This window comes from Buceros rhinoceros, unplaced genomic scaffold (assembly GCF_000710305.1).
Source record: "Buceros rhinoceros silvestris isolate BGI_N320 unplaced genomic scaffold, ASM71030v1 scaffold15285, whole genome shotgun sequence".
In the NCBI taxonomy this organism is placed as follows: Eukaryota; Metazoa; Chordata; class Aves; order Bucerotiformes; family Bucerotidae; genus Buceros; species Buceros rhinoceros.
Genome location: NW_010411289.1, coordinates 27,672 through 28,047, shown reverse-complemented (window position 1 = coordinate 28,047; position 376 = coordinate 27,672).

Below are 376 nucleotides of genomic sequence, written 5' to 3'. Positions count from 1 at the left end.
GCTCACGGAAAGGGGGGCTGAGCAGATGCCGAGTGCTGGGGCATCCTGGGCTCTGCTGCCTACGGGGCTGTGTGGGAGGAGGACGAGAGCCGGCGCAGCCAGGGGGGTGTCCCGGCAGAGGAGGCTGCTTGAAGCAGATAACGGGGAGCAGCTGAGCCCCTCCCAGGGGATGAGCTCCTGTGCCGGCCAGCTCGGGGAGGGCTCTGCAGCCGGAAGGGCCAGACCATAATCTCTCTCTCTCACTGCTGGCGAGGGCATGGGAGAGGTCAGCATGACTCACGGGCAGGCAGAGGGGGGACAGCCTCCCACCCACCCCCAGGCCGGACGGGCCTCTATGTCCCGCTGCCAGCGCCCGCAGCTGGAGGCCGGGGGGCAT